Here is a 14,757-nt window from a genome sequence, read left to right as displayed (position 1 = left end):
AATACAACTCAGATTTCATTTACATGAATTTCTCTCACACACTTAAAAACATAACTACTACTTGATTTAGAATATCTTTTTAAACCCAACAATTCTAGAACTGTAGACTGCTTTCTCCTTTTTCTCCTCTTCCACGTATTCACTCTCCAGATATTTATGTTTCTGTCGGTGAGTTAGGCATGGGGGAATACAGAAATGAAAAGGCAGTCTGTCCTCAATGAGGCTTATATGTTAAAAACAACTATAGATATAGATAGATATAGATATCTCACGAGTAATAATTCCTACATCAGGATTTTTTCTTGTGTTTTCAACAATAGGATTTCCTTTCTGTACTAGAGTGCATATTATAATTTAAACCAATTAATGCTGTTTTGCCAGCATGTGGTTGTCCCAATTAAAATTCTGGCAAAACAAATTATCCCAGATCAATGTGAATCATTCCAAATTGCAATGAATAATTTATAGTAAAGTATATATTATGCCACATAAATATAAGAAGTCTGTTTTCCCCAAGTTAATCTTTGTAAATACACATTTCAAATCCACACAAACCAACCGGGAGGAGCACGGGCATTCGAAGACTAGAACTGTGCTTACAGTTTGTAAGTATGCATTTTCCTCCCTAATTTCTGCCTAAACCTTGGCTTTATTTTCCCAGTTCTCAAGAACAATGGCTTGTAGCAAGAACATCTAAGTCTGATTTTCTGTGCATCCTAAAGTTTTTATTATCATTATCACCCTCCTAAGAGGCAGTGCCTACAGTGAGCTGATTTTCAGCTGATTTTCAGTTTAGGCCAGCAAGGGGCAGGGAAATGGCCTCCAGGGCCTGAGAGTGGCTGTGTGACCTTAGGCAACCTCTTAGAGCTACGTCCTTATCTGAGAATTAATGGGATTAGATGAATATATCTCTGTAGTCCCTTCCAAACTCCAAATACTCCAGGGGTCCTCCCTCCAACCAAAAAATTCTAGGCAAGACTTGGGTTCTTTAAACACCACCTCATCTGCTGTGCATTTACAAATGCAGCTCTTTAGGACAGGAAAGGTGAGAATACCTTAATTCAATATTTAATTGGCTAGCAGACACAAACATAAATTCGTCCCAAATCCCTTAAATCCTTTATTCCTTAATTTCTTGTTATAATGCTGCTTCTTTCTTCAAACCGGTTTGTGGAAAGCGAGTGGGGAGGGGGAGGGGTCACAGAATCCCACCCTTTTTCCTAGGCCAGTTTTCCACCCCAGCTCTTAGTGAGATATTTCCAGGCACACGCAGACCATTCCCAGGCCCCTTCCCTGGAGGTTTTAATTCAAATGGAGGGAGCTAATCACCTGGAGCTTAATCTAAAATGCACATTGCCCAGTCTCACCCTTGCCCAAGGCTCAGGGACTTTTAGGTTAAAATCGCACTCTGTAGGTAGTGGGTTCCAACGCTGGCTTTTCTCCCTCTTTCCTGCTGGGAGGCGTGGACGGTGCTGGGCAGAGCTGCCAGCCTCCCGGTTGGAAGGAAGAAGAACAGATGGCCCGCTGGGGGTAGGGGATCACGTGTCGGACCTCACTCTGGGCTGGATCCAGACTTCTTTCAGGACCCAGGTCCTTCGGCTTCATTGATCCCACCAAGTCATACAGGGCATATTGGGGGGCGGGGGTGCAGGAGGAGAAGCAGTATTTATTTTAGTGAAAGCTGGGTAATTAGGGGAAGGTGGCAAGTTTGGGGAGAAGGAAGGAGGCAAGAGGGGCTGAAGGGATCGGGCTTCCAACAATGGCGGTGTGCCTGGATTTGAAATGCAATCAGGTAAAGCGCTCCCTATCTGTTGTAATGCCCGTGGCCATAACGACAGTTAACACTCAGGTGCTGGAGAGGGAGGGGGCCCTCCGGCCCGCGCGAAAACTTGCACGACGCCCTACTTTGCTCTCGCTCCACTTAGCAGCCTTCCGCAAAACTCCAGGCCTCTCCTTTGCCGAGCCGAAAGGCCACCCGTTCATGCATATGTAGGAGGATAAGTTTAGCTCTCAGCCCCGCGCGCTCGGAGGAGCCCCACGCCGCGCGCACGGTGAATCACCCGAGCTCGGGGGCGGGCGCTCGGCTGGGGCCGCAGACTGGCGGGCGGCGCAGCCACTCGCCGGCCGCGCGCCCCGGCCTGGCGTCGCCCTTTTAAAAAGTCTTCCGCGGGCGGCCGCCGCAGCAGCAGCCGGAGGAGGCGAGTTCATCTGAGGACAGTCCCAGTTCTCAGAAATCCCTTCCCTGCTGGAACATCAAGCTCCCTTTACTGCAGTTGAACAAACTGCCCTAGATTAGGGAATGAGGAACCCGCCCCAAACTCGTGCAAGAAGCGCTGGCCCGCGCCCGCGTGAGCTAACCTTGAAATTAGCCCCTGCACCCGGTCGGGAAGGGGTGTGAGTGGGCGTAGGCTGCTCGTTGGGCCCTCACGGCCCAAGCCCTAGAGTTTGCGCCCTCTGTGCGTATGGCCCCCGTTTCATAACTCTGGCGGGGTTGCATTAAAAAAAAATTCCCTGGGGGAAGACAGGTGTGTGTGTGGGGGTGGACTGGGGGGAGGAGGCACCTTCTCCATCACCCACGCCCGCGAGGAAGAGGAAAACCTGCCCTACGGTCCCCTTGGGAACACTGCGGAGTAGGGTGTCGGATGACATCAGCTTCTAAACATAGCCCGCACCGCACCCCAACTCTGAGCGCCGCGAGCTGGGCTAGCGCGGGGGAGGGGGGAGAGCGGGGGAGGCGTGTGCTGCCGGCCGCCGGCGGGTGGGGCGGGCCGGCTAGCCAGGCTGTGCGGGAGGAGATGACTTTGCAGGAATCGTGCTCACGGAGTTTGCAGGCAAGCCTTTCCCGCGGTGGTCGGGCCACTGGATGCTGGGGCCACGGGGTTAGGAAACATTCGTGCCATTCCGCGCTCTCCCATGCCCCACAAAAGCCACACGCACGCACGCACGTACGTAGCCCTTGGATCTAAGCTGCCTTTGTTTATATAAATCAACCCATCCCCCAGCTGTAGCCGTAGCGCCGGGCTGGGTCGGTCCGGGGACCCTCCGCGCCCTCCAGCCCCGCGCCGGCCTCCAGGCTAAGCCTGAGAGGGGGTCGGCGGGCCCTCCCGGTGAGTCAGATGGGCTGTGTTTCCTGTAGTTGTTGTGGAACAGTTTGTCCTTTTTAACCCCCCGCCCTCCTCCCCCGCCCCCCCCCCCCCGCTCGGTCTCCACCCCCTTGGTAAATATAGCGCTCACGTTTCATCATCTCTTTGTCCAACGAGCGCTAGACACCCCGGCCCGCGGCCCCCGCCGCCTCCCTCCTCCTCCAGGCTCGCGGTTACCTCACATAACCCCGCGCGGGCAGGCAGCGGCAGCAGCCTGCCCCGCGGCCCCCGCCAGCCCTGCACCCCAGCGCTTCCCGCCGCAGTACACTCCAACCTCCCTCCCATCCCCTCCCTTGCTTCCAATTCCCACTTAAGTTGTGTCCCCAGGCCCTCGTCCCACCCCCGACCCCCGATACCCCCGTGTCGTGGGGACCGGGTTGAGAAATGTGCATGTGTTGGAAGGGAGACACTCCTTTTCCCAGCCCCAGGCGGCACCCCACGCCCAGGCCAGTACTGGATCTTCCACTCACCACCCATCCTCCCCCTTCCCAAGGCCGCCCCCTGTTCCCCTCCTGAGCGCAGGTGACAGCTGCTTAGACAGTGTCTGATTCACCGACAGCTGAACCAGCTACGAGTACTTGGGGGTGGGCGCTTCGTGAACCGTCTCCCTCCCACCCCGTCACCCCAGAGGGGGAGTGGGCTGGTGGGTCAGGAAAGGCAAGGTGGGTGGGTAACAGCCGAGGAGCGCTTGCTTACTGTTTGTTCCCTCTCTCCCTTCCCCTCCCAGTTTCATTTCCACACATACAGCCACCCACCGGGGACCGGAGGCGGCTGGTGTTCTCTGAACGCAGGGAACTGGCTCTCTCTGTGGTCTTCTGTTTACTTCCCTCCTCTTCTCTCCCTCCCTCGTCCTCGCCCCCACCACCCCACGCCGCCTCCCGCCCCGAGCAGCTGGGAAACCTACAGCAAAACACTGCAGTCATGAGACTTCCCTGGACTCGAGCTGCGGCCTGGGTTTGCCCTGCCCTGCCTTGCCCTGTGTCCACTTGGGGCACTTTTTTGTCCTGGAAAGGCTCTTGGGGCTCCCCATCCAGGAATGTGGCAGAGGTCTCCCTCCCTCTTCCTCTCCCCTCTTGGCACCAGGTATCGTCCTGTGGGGGCCCTGCCGGGCTGCCTTTTGGGCCAGGGCTCTGGGCCACTGCCATGAGTGGCCACCTGTCCAGGGACAGGTAGTGAGAGAGCTGACGGTGTGTAGGAATTCGGCATCCAGGATGCCCGCAGAGCTGGCTTACTTGTTATCACAGGCTCTCCCGTTCATGACAGGGTGCCCAAAGTTCCCTGCTGACCAAGGTTTCAGGCAGATGCCCGAAACCTGCTCCCAGGGACACACCCTCCCCATAGGGAATCTGGCAAAACCTTCCCTTTCAAAGCTTGCTTCCCAGCGGGGAAGAATTCAAGCTCTCTCCCTAAGGAAGCTGAATGAACAAAGAGCTCTGAGGAGGCCATGAAGGTTGAGCTCTGGGTGCCGCCTGCCTGAAGTTCACCCCATTTAAAAACCACCGCTTCACCACTGCTCTGCTCCACTACCATGGTTACCAGTTCCCTGTCCTTCCGCAGCACAAATGTTGCACAGAGGCAGAAACAAACGACGGCATTTTAAATGTTCTTTTAAATATCCAAAACACTGCCTTGATATTTTGGTAGCAGAGAAGAGAGAGTGAAAATCCTGACAGTTCCCTGGTTTCCTTCTGACCCTGTAACCCTGAATAAATCACTCACCCTGGCTGGCCTCTCAGAGCCAAAGGAGGGAAGGGAGCTTATTGAGATACTAGAGAGTAGAATTCAGAAGAGCAGGTCCATCTACACCCAGAGAATTAATACCCGAGTTAGACTAGTTCTGCCCTCCAGCTGTAAACCCCCAGCTGCTCTGAAGTACCTGCCATAAGACCATACCAAGCCCTGCTTGTTGCTATGTTCTGCCACATCTCTCTTGTGCACCACTGCCCCCCCCCCACCTGCCATTCCCGGAGATTCTAGCATCTGACAGCAGAGTTCCGCACCTCCACCTCATTCCTGCTGACATTTTCGGTGAAGTTAGCATCCTTGTAGAATAATGACCCAACTGAAACCCTAGTATCTAAACTGCAACCATATCCCCTTCCACCCTACTGTCATGTGGGTACCCTGGACCTTTGCATCACCAAATAACAGCACCACCGCTGAACTGTTCATTTCTAGCATCCTGTTCCCTGATCAACAGGTCTTTCCCTTCCAGCTTATTTACTCTAATAACCCCATTTGAACAATTCTTTGCCCCCATTTTGACCTCTAATCTACTTTCCCACTGTTCTTCATTGCCCTTATATTCTCATACCTCTCCTTCGCACATTAGGTTTCATAGTCATCACTATATCATCCCTTTGCATACACTCCTCACTTCCTTGTTCCTGGGACTACCACCTGCCAGGCAAAACCCTGATTCTGTCCAGCTTAACACGCTGGACAAAAATAACAGTGTTAACTGTTGTCACTAAATTTATGATCATAAATCTCAAGTGGGCTCTCAACACTGCCCTTCTGCATTTCCCTAGTCAGTTTACTTTCCCACACTCTGAAACGACTGCATTGCACCTCTATCCTCAAATATCAACACCTCTCCCCTTCCCCACTCTGAGCTGAAAAATTTACTTCTCATTTCACTGAGAAAAATAAAAGCAATTTTACGAGAACTACCTCATCTTCCCACCCCATGGCTTCCATCCTACCTGCCTCTCTGCTCGACTCTGCCTTCCCTCCTGTCTCATGTATGTAGTGTCCCTGCTCTTATCTAAGGCAAGCCCTTCCATTTGGCACCATGGCCCCTTCCCCTCTTGACTATTTAATGACTGCTCCTGAAATTATCTCATCTCCTGCTCATCAACTGTCCTCTCCTAAATAATTCACTTCAGCACAAAAACATGGTGTACACCCTCCTGTCTTTATATGTACACATATGTCCCTTTAGCCCCATATTCCCCTCTACTATTACTCTAATTTGCCATTTTTCCTTGGCTGCAAACACCTCAAAGTTGCCTGTATGCCCACACCTCCTATTGTCTCTTGATCTCATGGCAATCAGACTTTCACCCCCATCAGTTCACCAAGACCACTCTTGTCAAGGTCACAAATGACCTCCATCCTATGAAATCTATTGGACAGTTATTTCACTTCATCAAAGAAGAGTGGGCTGCGAAGTAAGAGGAAAACAGGAAAATATGGAATCCTAGAAGCCAAGAGAAATTGTTTCAAGGAAAAGAGTTTAATTCATTCATTCTTAGTCTCCTTAGAGGGACTCTTTTTCAGCTCTTCTCCTGGCTCTCTAAGAACTGGCATGCCCCAGGGCCCTATCCTTTGCCCTTTTCTACATCTATATTCTCTCTTGGTGACTTAATCCACCCTGAAGACATTAATACCTTCTATATGCCAGTGGCTGCCAAATTTTTATCTTCAGTCCAGACCTGTCTCAAACATCACACTTGACTAACCATCTATTCCTCACCTCCACTTGAAGATCTAACAGGCATCTCAAACTTAACATTTTAAAACTGAACTACTGAGTATAGCACAGGGAACTATATACTGAATATCTTATAATAACCTATAATGGAAAAAAATCTGAAAAAGTATATATATGTGTATAACTGAATCACTTTCCTGTACACTTGAAACTAACACAACATTGTAAGTTAACTATACTTCAATAAAAAGAAATAAAATTGAACTACTGATTATTTCCCCCCCAAAAGGCTCAATTCAAAGACCCCACCCCCCATCTTAGATAAAGGTACTCCTGTGATTCTGATTGCTCAGGCCAAAAACTAAGGAGTTATTCGGATGCCTCTCTTTAATCTATACCCCACAGCAGATCCATCAGGAACTCTTGTCAGCTGTATTTTCCAAATACAGCCAGAATCTAGCACTGCTATCACCTTCATCTCTTGTATAGATAACTTCAGTGGTCTTCGGCTGGTCTTCCTGCTTCCACCCCTGCCCTGGTTCCTTTTCTCAACACAACTGCTAGAGAGCTCTTTTAAAAACACACGACAGGTCACATCTCTCCTCTGCTCAAAACTCCACAGTGATTCCTGTCTTAGGGTGACTGCCGAAGTCCTCACCATGGGGACAGGGCCCATACCATCCACCTGAAAGGTGGCTGTCTGACCTCCTCTCCTTCTTGCACCCCCTGCTTCATTCCGCTCCAGCCACCCTGCCCACCTTGCTCAGCTGGGAGCTTTCCAGCCACATTCCTGCCTTAAAACATTCGCAATGGCTCTCCCATCCACCTGGACCCTCTTCTCCAAGATCTCTGCCTGCCTCACTCCCTCACCTCCTCCAAGCCTTGGCGCCAATGTCCCCTTCTAAGCAAGGTCTGCCCTGGCTGTCCTATTTGTAGTTGCAACTCCTGCAGTTGCCCTTTTCTACATTGTCTTCCCGTGGCACTTATCATTCCCACATGCTACATACTTTGCTTATTTGTTATATTTGTTGTTTATTATCTGTCTCCTACTAAATACAAGCTGTTTGTTCACTGATGTATTCTTAGTGTCTAGAACAGGGACTGGCAGATAATAAGCTCTCAGTAAATTCTGCTGAATGTAAACAGGGGAGAAACAGCTGTAATTTTGTTTGAACCTTGCTATATACCAGGCACTCCAAAATACACTCTGTGTGGTCTTAGTACTCCTGGTTTATAGATGAGGAAATTAAGGTTAGGAGAGAATCAATGACAAATCCAGGCTCACACGGTGGCGAAGCTAGGATTTTAACTCAGTACTCTGAATCCAGAGCGCATGCTCTTTAGCACTCTATTATCGTGCCCTTGTATATGTAGAAGCTGTAAGGCAACAGTGAGTTCTTTCAGCTGTGGCGAAGCACATTGTGACGTATGCAGATGTCACCTGAGTGTGTGGCAGCCAGGTGGGTCACACAGGCTCCTCCCCTTACTCTAGACGCGCGTGCTGAAGGAAGGGTGAGGGTGATGGGCAAGGACATGGCCATGTATTTAGCTTGCACTACAATATTTTGGCTACTTATGAAGATGCTGAGCATATTTGTAGAACAGAGGCAGCATGGTGCAATAGATTTGTTTCTTGTTCACCCTGTATTTTGAACAAAGACTGACTGGAGTCTCTTAATTCAGGACCCAGGTTGCTGGAACAGCCACTATTTGGAACATCCAAGTCATAGTTTCTAATTACATCTCATTTGTCACATCTCATCCATAAAGGGAACAAGAAGAACCATAATCCTTCCATGTGCCCAGATGGCAGAGAGCTAGAAATAGTTGTTGGGCCCATGTCCAGTATTACTGACTATGCTTTTTGTTGGACCAACCCTCTTAATAGATACCAACTATAACTCTGGATAAAATATAACTGGATAAAATTACCTGAGGCTCCTGAAGAGTGAACAAAAGCAGGCAGATAGTGGAAGGGAGTTACATTTGGAAGAAGGGAATGACATGAGGAGAATTTCCTGTTTATTATGGCTTTTAGCTTGTGTGTAGGTCCCAATTTGCACCATTTACAGTGGCTAAAATACTGACAGAAAGGCAACAATCTTACTAGCTTAAAGAGCCAGGGGATAAGTTTTGGGGCACCCACAAATGCTGGTAAGTAAGGGAAGAAACTCCAGAAAAGAGAGAGCTAGAGAGGAGGAGCCCCAAATTCTAGGTATAAACTCTGCCCAAATCTCTGGCTGATTGCTGAATCATACATGCATGCGACAGACTACAAGCACCCCAGGTAAAAAGACACAAGTGACCTGAAATCTGAGCAGCCACTCACTGTAGGGGAAATGGAGTTTTGCCGTTTGAGTTCAGCCAAGTTAACTGTTCACTTAAATGAAAAAAATCAATACTCTTTAGAGGAATATAACAGAATCCACAGTCTTTACAACCTGTTATCCACAGTATCCAGGGCATATTCCAAAGTTACTTGACGTATCAAGAAACAGAAAAATATGACCCACTCACATCATAAAAGACAGTCAATGGACAACAACCCCTGGATAACTCAGATGTTGCATATTGCAGATATGGATTTTAAAGCAGCCATTATACTCATGCTCATGGGCAGAAAGAAAAATATGCTTGTAATGAATGGACAGGAGGTCTCAGTAGAGAAATTGAAACAAACAGAAAAAATCAAGTGGAAATTTATAGAATTTAAAAACAGCAGGTAGAAATGACAAGAGCCAGTGAACTTGATGATATCAATAGAAATTACCCAATCAGAAGGCAGAGAGAAAAAAATCGGAAAAAAAGCCTCAGGGATCTGTGGGTCAATATCAGAATATCTAATACATGTGTAATTAGAGTCCCAGGAGAAGAGAGAGAGAGAATGGGACAGGCAATATATTGGAAGAAATAATAGTGAGACGTAAATTGACATATTCAAAAAGGTCAGTGAATGCTAAGCAGCATTAATACAAAGAAAACCACACCTAAGCACATCATAGTCAAGCTCCTGAAACATGAACACAAAGAGGAAATCATAAAAGCTGCCAGAAAAAAGTCATATTGTATAAAGAGGAAAAATGATTTGAATGCCACTGACTTCTCATCAGAAGCAATGAAGACTGGAATACAATGAATGACATCTTTGAGGTACTGAAAGAAAAAACTCCAGTCAAACCAGATTTCTAAAATATCCTTCAAGAATGAAGGCAAAATAAAGATAATTTCAGATGAAAGGAAACCAAGAGAATTTGCCACCAGCAGGTCAGCACTACAAGAAATGCTAAAGGAAGTTCTCTGGGATGAAGGAAAATCAACTCTGATAGAGACTCAGCTCTTTAGGAAGGAATAAAGAGAATCAGAAATGGCAAATACGTGGGTAAATATGAAAGACTTAAAACATTTCTTTAAAATACATATTAACTATTTCAGGCAAAAATTATAACATTGTCTTGTGAAGTTCACCATAATGTATGTGTACTACATACAATAATTATAGCATAAAAGATGGGGGAGGGTAAGTGAAGCTCTATATTACAAGATTTTTAAATTTTATGTGAAGTGGTATAATATTAACTCTAAGTAGATATACTGATGTACAGGAAATTAATGACTACTATGGTATACCTTCCCAAAGAGTTCACAGTATGGTGGAAGAAGACATATGTCCAAAAAATTACAACATAGTGTGGTATGTGCAAACAAAACAGGTTGTACAAAGACAAAGGCCTCTGGGATTCCAAGGAATCAGTAATCAGCCCTCCTTGGGGGGTAGATAAGTAAAGGCTTCATGGTAGAAGTTATATTTGAGCTGGGTTGTGAAGGATGATTAAAAGACGAGAGGAAGAAAGGCATCCCACACCTGGCACAGATGTGAGGGCAAGATGGTGCAGAATGTGTTTGGGGCACCAAGAGTCATCTAATTCTTCCTCTGGGAGTGGCAGGAACTATGAACCTGTCAAGAAGGGCCTCAAAGAGAAAGATAACTGTAGGGTAAATATGGAGGATCAACTGAGGCAGAGAGAACCTGGAGGCAGGAAACTAACTGAGAGGTGATTACAAAGAGAGATGGTCACAAAATAGCATCAGCCAAGCTTAGTAACCAACTGAATATTAGGAGGAGTCCACAGTAAGCCCCAGGCTTATGAATGTGGGGACTGGTGCCATTAACTGAGATAGAAAAAAAACACTGGAGGAGTGAATTTGAACATGGGGGCAGAGACTGGAGTAATTAACTTAGTTTTGACACTTTGAGTGTGATGAGCCTGAGGGCCATTGGGTGTCCACCCAATACCAATTCTCCCATTTCTTGGGAGATGGCAGAGTCTGGAAGATCTTCATGCATTCTGTGACCATGAGGGAAGCCAGCCACAGGGTGAGTCGGACAGACAGAAGTCAGATCAGAGAGTTGGAAAGGAACTGGGGTCTTTGATCCAGTGAGTTAATGACTCAAATTGACCCTAAAACTTATACAACCTGTGAATTTTCATGGTACGTGAACAAATAAGTACTCTATTTTATAAAGCCAGTTTTGTTATGGTGTTTGCAACACAAAGAGCCCAAATGATCTATTTAGACAGAGGTGGCCAGCAGGCATTTGGAAAGATAGGACTGGATCTCAGAAGAGTCTTAGGGTTTACAGAAGTCAATTATACGTCTAGGTTGAGACTGGTGTTATGGTAGTGGATGAGACTGTCCAGGGAGCAAATGTCAAGGGAAAAGAGAAAACGATGGTGTACATGCTGAAGTGGAGAACAGGAGAAACGGTGTGCCTCAAGAGCCAGAGGGGGACTTCCCTGGTGGCGCAGTGGTTGAGAATCCACCTGCCGGTGCAGGGGACGTGGGTCCGATCCCTGGTCCAGGAAGATTCCACATGCCACGGATCAACTAAGCCCGTGCGCCACAACTACTGAGCTGGCGCTCTAGAGCCCGCGAGCCACAACTACTGAAGCCCGCGTACCTGCAGCCCATGCTCCACAACAAGAGAAGCCACTGCAGTGAGAGGCCTGCACAAGGCAACGAAGAGTAGACCCTGCTCGCCTCAACTAGAGAGAAAGCCCGCGCACAGCAACGAAGACCCAATGCAGCCAAAAATAAAAATAAATTTAAAAAAAAAAGAGCCAGAGGAAGAGAGGGTCCAGAGAAAGGGAGTTGTTGCCCATGGTCAAATAGGATGGGGACTGGATTTAAAAATTAAGAGGTGATGGGGCACTTTGGTGAGTCAGACACTTCACTTCCTAAACAAAACTACCCCTCCCCTCTCCTTTCTGGCAGAGATCCCTTGATCTCAGAAAAAGCAGGCCTATCTCTGCTCTGGAGGTGGGCATGTGACTTGGTTCTGACAACTGGGTGTAAGGAGGAGAAATTCTGTTCATTGAGGCATTCAGATCCCCTCATACAGTTGTGTGAGGGTAGGATGTTTAGATCTGTTATGACCATGAGAAGAAGGCCAAGAGGATATCTGAGACCAACCCAGAGCCCTGTCATTGGTTAAGTGCTGAACTGCTAGCAGTGACCTACTTCTGGGCCTGTTTATGAGGAAAATCATAGTGTTTGTGTTTAAGCCACTGCCAGTTGGATGCTCTGTTATTTGCAGCCTAACAGACACATTTAGCAAGAAATGTTTCAATAGATTAGGGGCACATGAATCAAACGCAAATGAGCTGAGGTGTGAACTATAGGTAAACACATATCATCAGAGCCTATGGTGTGGTTTTGCAAGAAGTTGGAAGGTTAAGGGGAAAAGCAGATGTAGGGGTATATGGAGGGAAGGAAAGATGATCGGAACATTTTTTCTAGATAGCAAATACTTGAATACGTTTCATCGAGGAGAAGGAGGGAGTGGTTAGGCACAAATTTAAAATATATGAAGGAGGAGATCACCGATCAAACAAGGTACAGAGGGAAAAGTGTCTCGAGAGCCCAGAAGGAAAAAGTAAAGCTCTGTCTTCCTTTGAGGCAGAAGGAAGACTGTGAGCCTGGTTGAAATGCGGAAGTTTAGAGGTGGAAAGAGGAAAGCCCTGGGGAGTTCATGCCTGTTTTCTTTGTGAAGTAGAAACAAGGTAATCTGTGCAAGGGACATGATGGGGAATGTGACAGAGGCCACGGGGAAAGTGGCAAGGGTTTGGAACACCTGTCATCAGAATAAGCCACCTTACTTATATCTCCTCGCACCTTGCCTGGCACATGGCAGGTTCTGTCTGCTGAAAGAATGAATTGACTCAACATGAGTAATAGGATCGTTAAACAGCAACAGCTGCCCAGCTGAGATGGTAAACCATGCATTTGTGGGGCTTTCTTAGTAACTTTTATTTCTTGTTACGCAACGAATGTATTTTCATTGTAAAAGGGTTTAAAAATACAGATAAGCTCAAAGAAAAGAAATAAAAATTAATCATACCCCACAAACCCAGAGGTAACCGTGGTTAATATTTCAGTATATATTGGTTTTGTCCTCTTTATGCACAGCTATACATTTAAAAAAAATAAAAGCGAGATCAGGCCATACATATTTTTGTATAACCTGTTCTTCAGCTAACAAGTCAGCTGAACAATTTCAGCTAACAATTCTATGAATGTTTTCCACATTATTTTACATTCTTCTACCTTATTATTTAAAAGAATTATCTTTTGAATAAGTAAGCATTCACATGGTTCAATTTAAAAAGTTTAAAGGGATATGTAATGAAAAAACTCTTCCCCAACCCTGTCCTTCAGCTACCTAGTTACCCTTTCCAGAAGCAACTAAGTTTTTTTTTTTTTTAAATCCCTCCGGAGATATTTTATATATATTCAAGAAATACACATATCTTGCCCACATTTTTACACAAATGGTTATATCATAGCAGTGTTCTGCATCTTGCTTTACAAACTTAATAATATATCTTGACGATCACTACAGATCAATACATACAGTTTCCTCACATCTAAGGACTGCCATAGAATTCTAATACAAATGTACCTTAACGAGTCCCCTGCTGCTCAGCATTTAGGTTACTTTGGGTCTTTTGGAATTTCAAAAAAGACTACTTTAAATAACCTTCTTTCACTTTGGAGCAATACACTCGAAGGATAAATTTCTTAGAGTGTAATTCTGGGTTAAAAGCTACGTACGTGCATTTGTAATTTTGATAGATGTCAAACTGCTCTCCCTGGAGTTTGTACCATGTACATGTACAAACTCCGTACAGCAATGTATAAAAGTATAAACTAGCAATGTATAAAAGTGCCTGTTTCTCCACATCTTCATCAATGAGTCGGTTAAAAAGCTGTTTGACCTTTGCCATTCTGATTGATAAAAATGATATTTCAGCCTTTAAATTTTCATTCTCTCATTAGAGGTGAGGTTGAGAACTTTTTCATATGTTTGAGAGCTTTGGATGTTTCCTTTTTTAACCCATAGCTATTGTCCATTTTCTTTTGGACTGTAGGCTTCTTCCCTCTAGAGTCTTTTTATATTAGGATATTAGCCCTTTGTCTTTGGTATGAATCACAAACATTTTTGGCCAATTTGTCATTTGCCTTTTATCTTTGCTTATTGTGTTTTTGCCATGCAGAAGTGTTTTTTTTTTTGTTATTGTTGTTATATTTATCAGTTTCTTATACTTCTAGATGTAATTTCATAATTTTAAAGTCCTTCACCATTCATATTATAAAATAATTGTCCCATGGCTTCCTCTAGAGCCCTTATGATTTCATTGATCAATTTTAAATGTTGTTTTTTTTTCTGGTGTACTTTGTGAGGTATGTACCCGATTAAAATTTTTCCAGATGATATCTAGCTATTCCAATCCTATGTTTTGATTTTATTTTTTTAAAGATATAATCATGTCATCTCTGAATAAAGAGTTTTTCTTCCTCTTTTTGAGCTTCATACCTTTTATTTCTTTCTCTTACCTCATTGTACTTGCTAAAAAGTCTAGTAAAATGTTGGCTGAAGTAGGGGGAGTGAGCATCTCTGCCTTGTTGTTGATCTTACCTGAGAGCAAACAGGTAAAGGACGAGCTGGCTCTGTGTTGCCAAACTGCTCTCCACAAAGTTTATGACAATTTGAACTACTTTGCAGTATATGGAGTTGCCTAGGAAACCATAACCATTAAGTATGATGTTAGCTGTAGGTTGTAGATACACTTTATTAGATGGAGAAAGTACCCTTCTGTTCCTAGTTTGTTGAGTTTT

The sequence above is a fragment of the Phocoena sinus genome, chromosome 6 (assembly GCF_008692025.1).
Source record: "Phocoena sinus isolate mPhoSin1 chromosome 6, mPhoSin1.pri, whole genome shotgun sequence".
NCBI classification, from domain to species: domain Eukaryota; kingdom Metazoa; phylum Chordata; class Mammalia; order Artiodactyla; family Phocoenidae; genus Phocoena; species Phocoena sinus.
This window is presented reverse-complemented; position numbering follows the sequence as displayed.